This window comes from Notothenia coriiceps, unplaced genomic scaffold (genome assembly GCF_000735185.1).
Source record: "Notothenia coriiceps isolate Sejong01 unplaced genomic scaffold, NC01 NC01_scaffold00037244, whole genome shotgun sequence".
NCBI classification, from domain to species: Eukaryota; Metazoa; Chordata; class Actinopteri; order Perciformes; family Nototheniidae; genus Notothenia; species Notothenia coriiceps.
In genome coordinates, this window is record NW_011369945.1 from 8,608,265 (window position 1) to 8,616,726 (window position 8,462).

The window sequence follows — 8,462 nt, forward strand, 5'->3', positions numbered from 1 at the left end:
CAGATCTTGTACTTGAGTAAAAGTAGAAGTACTCAGATCTTGTAGTAAAAGTAGAAGTACTCAGACCTTGTACTTTAGTAAAAGTAGAAGTACTCAGATCTTGTACTTGAGTAAAAGTAGAAGTACTCAGATATTGTGCTNCCATCATTTCCTGGTCTTCTCTAAAGAAGAGGGACCAATGAAAACGTTGTCATGTTGCCGTTGGTCACCATGGAAACATTCATTAGCTAACAATGACATTATTGTTCTATTAATATAAAGGGAGGTCAGGTACTCTTTAAAACAGCTGCTAGTTATGGGTACTTTTTACTGAAGTACATTTCAAAGCCTCTTTACTTTGACTTGAGTAAAGAAGTTTAGTCAGTACTTCTACTTTTACCAGAGTATTTTTAAACACGAGTATCTGTACTTTTACTTGAGTAAAGGGTGTGTGTACTTTTGCCATCTCTGGTTATTTCACGTCTATTTATTTTATATAAGAAAGGGTGAACTGGTTGGAGAGACAAGTAAATAATTCAAATATGCTCAAAACGTTCAGAACATTACATTAAGCAGAGTAGACCTCGTAGTGTGTAATGTCAGTTTAGGTTGCCTAAAAACTGCTAAAAATGGCTCTGGAAGCCACTGCTAGCTTGTCTGGGTTAATAAAGTCTTAACAACAACGTCGCTTAAACCACATTGAAGATATTTATGGAAGTTACAGCAGTATAAAGTGAGTGTTTGAGTAGAATGTAACTTAACAAGGCTAAAACTGCACAGTTAGAGTTGAATGTTTAAAAATAGGTTGATCACTACAAATAGGGTGTTATATAAATAATAACATATCATATAGACTGTTATGATAATAGTATTAATAATACTTTTGTGATATTGATAACTTCTTTAAGATGCAATACCTCCCACCTACAGTACATATTAACAAACTGGTGGCAAAAATGTATTAAGCTAATTAAGTGCGGAGCTTCTAACTATCAGTTTTATTTATTTGATAAACAAAAATAAAAACATGCTAATCAAGTCTTAATCAAATGTATTTGGTGTGACAAGTAAGCTAGTCATAGGACAAATAATCCTGGAATAATTTCATATGCTATGTGTTTTACTTCCTTTTTTTGCAAGCATGGCATGATGTCCTCACTTAACAAGTCAAAAACAAATGTTTGGTCCCCACAAACACCATGAAAAAGAACAACACACACACACACACACCTTGTCTTTGTCCCTTAGGAGGACATTGCATTGACTTATATTAATGCCTACATGACTTAACCTAACTTTAACCATGAAAACAACATTCCCAACTCCAATCCATACTCTAAATGTACCATAAAACCTTCAAAGAGCCCTACCCTAAAATGTAATCATTTACATTGTGGGGACCAGATATTTGACCCGAAATTGAAGGTCCCCACAATATCAGTGTGTTAGGAGATGTCTATCCCCCATATTGTTAATAATTCAACATATCTGATGACTACAAAGCAGAATCTGTTTCGTTAGTAACAACAGCTTCTGGTCTCTTTAAGCACTAAACTGAAAGTTACATTTTAATGTATTCTTACTTGTTTTGTGTGTTCTGTTTCATATATATTTATTTTAATGTAACTGTTTGTCTCACTTGTTCAGTTATGTTTAAGTTGCTCACCCTTAATACAATATATATACATTTTGAACAGTGTTTTAGAGAGCCATTTTATATGAGGCCCAAGAGTGAAGAAATGTCGCCACCTACAGGAAGATTGGGTGCATTACAAGATGTGGAATCCATGTTGAAATCCCCAAAAATGAGTTTTGTGGTACCCTTTTATTTTGTGTTCTCTACATGTATCCGTTAATCTCTGTAAATCATTCATTTATTTTCCAAAAGGGTTTTACTTTCCTGAAAATTGTTATTCTTGTGTAGTCTCTTGTTGTTAATTTTCAGAAAAGTTTTCAGAGCAAGGGAATGTAAAAGATATACTGGAAGGCACGTTGTTGAATGCTATGAACACTTTAATGCTTAAGTATGCAGAATGATTATGGTCTGTATATTGGTCATGACTATTTGTATCAATAGGAATAAATTAACCTATTTGTCTTAGTTCTTGTTTTTGTGTCGCATCCAAGTCCAAGCTCAAAGTCATTACCATGTGTGATAAACTAAAAAAATACTTTATATAATTGCTCAAATAAGTTACTCTATTAATTGTATTTTATGCTTCTTTCTTTTGATTTGCACAAACTGAAAATACTTATACATTTCTATGAGTGCGAAGAAGATGCCCCCAAAAATTATGTAAAAAAAATGATGAGTGGATTTTTGCCTTTTTTAAATATCAAATGAGCTCCTAATAATATTATATAATAGTATTTTCTGTTTGAATTCTAATTAAAATGTTAAGGGTCTGAATAGTTATTTTTGTCTCACTTCAATAAGTTAACAGAATATAAAAACTTCACGGTAGGAAACAAGGAGTGAATTCAACAATAGTGTACATTTTTTAAATTGATATGAGATTTTTTTTAGCAAAACAGTTGCTTTTTACACATCCATCACTTGTGGAGCAACATTCGCGGAGGATAATAAAACAACTAGAAAACATTACAGCACAAATTGTTTATTTTCATTTCACAAGCAGCTGTTTATTCCTTATTATTACACAGCTTTAACCCACAAAACTGCTGTCAAGTCGATTCAACAGGTTTACATTTTTCTTCTGAGAACTACATTGTGTTTTTTTTTTGCCACTTTGATCACAGTTAACACGTTGCCACAGTTTCACAAGGCTTCACGACGGTGGTTGTGATCTGGTTTCATGTTTATCGATAGTGTGAACAGTGACTGAACATTATTAACATTGTTATGAACGTGGCAGGCAGCAAAAGTGGCTCAGTGTTGGTAAAAAAAAAGAAGCAGTTGAGTGCAGTGAAACTTGTTTAAAAGGTTGAACATTCACAATCCTAAACACACAGCTTCTATATTTCCTTCACACAAACACGATGTTCTGTCATTTAAACCAGTGATAACTCCTTTTGCAGAATTCATTTAGGGAGAAAGGACGTCCACGATCTGTAATGTTGTGCTTTGTTTTTAATTTGAATATTGCTGATTAGAGCTGGAGTGAATCAAAAGAAAGTGAAGGTACAGAAATAAAAGTTTTTTTTAACATAAAATTCGTCCAACAGTGAAAAGTATCTTACATTTCTACATGTAAACTCAAATCAATTAGGAACTACTCACCAAAACGAGAAGAAGTTTGAGAAGCTAATTCATTATTAGCCGAATGCAAAACTTTGGACTACATTTGCCATCTCTGGTTTAAATGACAAAATGAACTTGTATGTGAATTTAAAGCCTTTGACTGAAGAACTATGTCATTCATCACGAAGCAGTAATCTACACTGAATACAAAAAATTGAAATGCAGGAACATGTCATCAAGTTATAAAGGCTAATAATAAAACTGCTGCAGCTGAATATATTACAGTTTATGATACAAATGTTATGGTGTTAAAATAAGAATATCACTTTACAGTTGCCTTTTAAGAAGTTATCACTTTTATTTGCATGTAATGAGGCTGTTTTACACCAACATCTATATTACTTCACCAAATCTGGTATTTATAAGACTTTTCAATTGTTAGAAATACATTTCACTAGGTTTAATACAAGGCAGCTGTAAAGTGTGACCAAACACAATCCAATGTAATGTCAATGTACTTGTTTTAATGAACACTTTTGTTACAAACCAGCATAAATGTAAAGCTAGACTTAGAAACAATCAGTTTGAAATGGACTGTGCTTATTCATCGTTTGAATGTTGTGAGAACATTAAACACGTTTTTAGACGTTGATTTGTTTCGCACCACAGATAGACACACAGACTTTAATCTCAGACGCACACACACACACACACACACACACACACACACACACACACACACACACACACACACACACACACACACACACACACACACTGCACATAACTGGTGCGCAGGTGCTCATCCTAATTTTCGGCCTTGATGTAACAATATTCATAATTAAGTAAATGTAACACCCTTTTCACCCCGGTTACACGTTTCATTTGCCCTGTACGATGGGCGCTGTAAGTGATGAAAATGGGGGATGTTGGCTTATCTGGCGCCCGCAGCTCACAGCCAAAATGCGAGTGAGCGAGGGAGAGAGGGAGGGAGAAAGGGAGGGTGCACCGGTACCGGCGCTGTTGTTATTAGAATCTGGTGCTGCCTGCGCTAACGGATATAAGAAGAAGATGTTTCTACAATGATGTGGAGGGAGAGTCCTCTCCTGTCACACTGAGGTAAGGACTCTGAGTGTTTAGATAGTTCACTTTAGTCTAAGTTCAACGCGGTTGGGTCACAATTTATGTAAACACATATTTCCAAGGCACTCCTTTATAATTATTGGGATAAACAGGTTTGAAATCATTCCAATGTATACTATAGGAACTTAACCAAAAATATCCTTTAAAACTGGAAAGATAAAAAAAAAAAAATGCATAAATAAATAAATGTTAAGGTAAAATAAGATATGAATGAATAACATAAATAAAACAAGTTACATTAATTTGTTATTGGCTATGGGTTATTGGTTATGTTCACATACTTATTTGATTACATCCACTTTTCTAAGATGACAACAGAGACTTTCGACCCCAAACCAGCTGTTGACTTGTGGATGCAAGCAGCTAATCACAGACTCAACCAGAGAGAAAGTAGTAGGCCTACATCATCACCATGTCTGACAGAGAGGAGGACAGTGATGACAGCTTGTAGGATTACTGGTCGTGCTCATGTTGTCTTGTGTTCACCTCTGCATGTGTGATCTGTGTTCACCTCTGCATGTGTGTTCTGTGTTCACCTCTGCATGTGTGTTCACTGCCGTGTGTCTGGCAAATAAAGTCAAGACCCCCTCAAAAGTTACGGTTTATTTCATGTTTATTTCATATTTCAAGGATGAGCACCAAGCAACATCTCCAGGTGCTCCTTTGAGAACCAGGGCAAAAAAGTGATGTGCACCCCTGGTTATAAGTATGAAAACATCGTTAATCCTAGAATAACAATAGTGAGTGAGTGAGTGAGTGAGTGTGTGTGTGTGTGTGTGTGTGTGTGTGTGTGTGCGTGTGTGTCAGTCAGCTGTTCTTTTCTCAGATGTGAGGCTGCAGGGACTTTTTTCCGCCTCCCAGCAGCCTTTCTGTCTGTGTTCAGTTTAAATAAAGTTAGTTTCGGATGAAGTTTTGAATAAAGTTTCCTCACACAGATGAACACACACACACACACTCACCTGAGATCAGCCTCTACAGCAGCTCCATAAGAGGTCTGAAGCTTCACTGAAGAACAGAAACACTTCCTCTTCTCTCCGACATCTTTTCAGACATGAACTCAGCTCCGCCCGCGCTGCGTTCAGGGACCCCAAATATGCTCGGAATTCAGAGAGGACAATAAATACATCTTCTATTAACCTTTAATATGGATGTTAGAAGTACTCAGATATTGAACTTGAGTAAAAGTAGAAGTACTCAGATCTTGTACTTGATTAAAAGTAGAAGTACTCAGATATTGCACTTGAGTAAAAGTAGAAGTACTCAGAGCCTGTACTTGAGTAAAAGTATAAATACTCAGATCTTGTAGTAAAAGTAGAAGTACTCAGATCTTGTACTTGAGTAAAAGTAGAAGTACTCAGATCTTGTACTTGAGTAAAAGTAGAAGTACTCAGATCTTGTACTTGAGTTAAAGTATGGTCTATTAGGAGTCTCTTTTTGAGACACTTGCACATAATTATTTGTCTCAATTGGAAGAGGAGAAGCACTCACTCGCTAAGAACTGAGAAAAGACCGGGGAATCTGACTCGAGTACCGGCGTAGTGGACTCTCCCCGAAGAAATAGAACCCGAACCGCCGCCACAAAAGCAACCCTTCGACTTTGAGAGTCTAAATTGTAGAGGCCAACCCTCACCCGAGAAATAAATGCGGGGGGGGGGGGGGGGGGAGAGTAGGTGCATAACTATCAATCCGTCTTAACGGTGTAAGAAGCTAGTCGTTCACCGACTTATTTTCCGGACACCACCCGCCAAGCCCAGGGCCGAACGTGCGAAAAGTGTCGTGACCCCGCCACCCCGTAACGTCGTCAGACACAAAAGACCCCTTTGAAGTGAACTTCAAAATTGGTAAAAGAATGGGTCGTCAGGCAGACGGTGTTCTCGCAGTACAAATGTCTTCCAAAGCAAACACCAACCCTTTTTCAAGGTGTAAAAATATAAAGCACTAAGGGAAAAAAAAAATTGCAAATGCTAGACTAAGAAAAAAAAAAAAGCCCCCCTTGGCGGAATCGTAGTGTTTAATTTATTTCTTATTCAAAGAGGTGTGTATAACTCCGGAAATTGTATAGGGGATTGCGGTAACTACTATAAATCCAAGTTAAGACGTCAAATATGTCGTTTGCAAAGTAAAACTTTACCAGAGAAGCCAACGAAAACATTAACAATCTAGCACACGTAAGTCCCAGTGGCGACGGAAATGGTGACAGTGACCCGGCCCCCCCCGAAAGTCCGCAGACTTTAATTAGAAGTCCAACATTTGTAAGACAGAAAAATAAAAAACTGTTACATTACGAACCACCACGTAAATTACCGAAAGACTGTTAGCGGCCTTGTAGCTTTAAGCGAAAAAGTAAACTTATGTAACACCTTTTGCTTGAAGAAGAATATAAAGAGAAATGATCTAGGAGGGACGACAAAACGAAAAACGATTACTTATAATCGACATCCTTCTCGCACCCCCGGGAACGTTCCACGTAACACCCATTTTATATAAACTAATATGTCAATCGACAAAGGCAACAACCTCGCACAAGAAAAACCAAATGTATTCACGGACATAATTTTACAAAGGACGAACTGTAGACCTAGGTGACTACGAAGTTGAGACCTCATGAGCATAGGACATTAAGGCGAAGTAGTAGGCTTCTGAGGAAAGTGGGCCTAATTTGAGCGCTCCCGAATATCAAGGAGGCTCACTTGCGTCGTGCGTTCTGACTGTTAAGTTAATAGTCCTGAGCTTGTTGGTTCTGAGCCTGATTTAATCTGGAAATCAAGGGACGCCATTAGGTGGTCGAATGGGGACGTCATTTATGTTCAGTAAGTTGATCGACCTTGAAAATGTCGAAACTCTTGTGAAAAAGTATCTAGTTAGAAATTTGTGGGTCATAGTATAGATAAATAAGACTTTTACCTGTAGACGTTGTTGCGTGAGAAAAATGACAGAGATGAAAGGATTATAAACTACTCTTTATGAAAAAGCAAAGTGAACTTCCTTGTAAAACTATGACTGAAAATGACATTGTGTTTCATAAAGATGTGGAGACCCATAAGAATAAATAGTCATCGTTCTAACTCATGCAAGATGAAAATGAGTCATGTTCTAAGACTCATGAAGATGAAAAATTGAGTTCATGTTCTAAGACGACACGAAGATGAAAATGAGTCTTGTCTAGACTTCATGAGAAAAATAGTTCAATGTTCTAGACACATGAAGAAGAAAATGAGTTCATATCTAGACTCATGAGATGAAAATGAGTCATTTCTAACTCATGATAAGAAAGAGTCATGTTCTAGACTTCATGAAGGATGAAAATGACGTTCATGTCTAGACTTCATGAAGAAGCATGGTTCATGTTCTAGCTTCATGAAAAGGATGAAAATGAAGTCATGTTTAGACTCATGAAGAAATGAAAAATGAGTCTGTCTAGACGCATGAAGATGAAAGAGTTCATTTGTTCTAGACTCATGAAGATGAAAAATTGAGTTCAATGATCTAGACTCATGAAGAATAAATGAGTCATGTTCTAGACTCATGAAGATGAAAATGAGTCATCGTTCTTTAGACTCATAAGATGAAAATGGAGTTCATTTAGACTCATGAAGATGACAAATGAGTCCAAGTCTAGTCTCATGAAGGATGAACAAATGAGTCTTGTTCTTAGACCATGAAGATGAAAAGGGAGTCTGTGCTAGACTCGATGAAGATGACAAAGAGGTTCTTTGTTCTGGTGACTTTCATGAAATGAAAATGAGTTCGTTGTCTAGGAACTCCATGAGGAAGAAAAATGAGTCATGTTCTAGACTCATGGAAGAAGAAAATGACGTCATTGGTTCTAAGGCGACTCATGAAGAGAAATGAGTCAAGTCTAGACTCATGAAGATGAAAAATGAGTCAATTGTCTAAAGACTTTATGAAGATGAAAATCGGTGCAATTCTGGATTCATTGAAGAATGAAAATGAGTTCATGTTCTAGAGATGCAGAAAAGAAATGATGTCTGTTTTCTAGACTCAGAAGGATGAAAATGAAGTCATGTTCTAGACTCATGAAAGATGAAAATGGGTCATTGTCTAGACTCATGCAGAATGGAAAATGAGTCTTCTTAAGCTCATGAAGAGAAAAATATTGAGTTCTATGTCAGGTCAC

The 8,462-nt window shown here is 36.8% G+C and overlaps 1 protein-coding gene across 1 annotated transcript in view; it reads left to right on the forward strand.

Annotated features, from left to right (window-relative positions):
• The window catches only part of LOC104965268 (myoferlin), a 60,129-nt gene that overhangs the window by 7,252 nt on the left and 44,415 nt on the right, over window positions 1-8,462 (forward strand). The window lies entirely within an intron of this gene.